We start from the raw sequence: 571 nt of genomic DNA on the forward strand, positions 1-571 counted from the left end.
ACATCTTTGAAGCACAAACTAATGTGTGACATATTTGCAAAAAAAAAGCTCTGTCTGGAATCAAACCCTCTTTAACTGTTAGCTAAATATTTTATAAACCACTCGAGGGATTTTCATTTAACTTTCAGAAAGTAGTTATTGGCTGTAGATCTCAGATTGGTCTTTGTACCTAATCAACCATAGACTCCATAGAAGTGACTGTACTGGTACCTCAGTGAATTTTGCAGATTTTGAGCTACAATGTTGTGGAAGGAGTGGAACAGTGGATCAGTTGGTAGAGCTGTTGTCTCTCAGCGAAGCGAGAAGGTCGCTGGATTGAATCCTGGTCAGGGGCCTTTCTGGGTGGAGTTTGCATGTTCTCTCTATGCATGTGTGTGTTTTTTTTTTTTTTTTTTTTTCCAGGAACTCTGGTTTCCTCCCACAGAGCAAAAACATGCATGTTATGCTGATGACTTACTCTAAATTGTCTCTAGATGTGAGTGAGAGAATGAATGGTTGTTTGTCTCTTTTGTCTCTATGTGTCCCTGTGATGGACTTGTGACCTGTCCAGGGTGTCCCCCGCCTCTCGTAC

Source organism: Nematolebias whitei, chromosome 2 (assembly GCF_014905685.2).
Source record: "Nematolebias whitei isolate Nwh7 chromosome 2, NemWhi1, whole genome shotgun sequence".
Classification (NCBI taxonomy): Eukaryota; Metazoa; Chordata; class Actinopteri; order Cyprinodontiformes; family Rivulidae; genus Nematolebias; species Nematolebias whitei.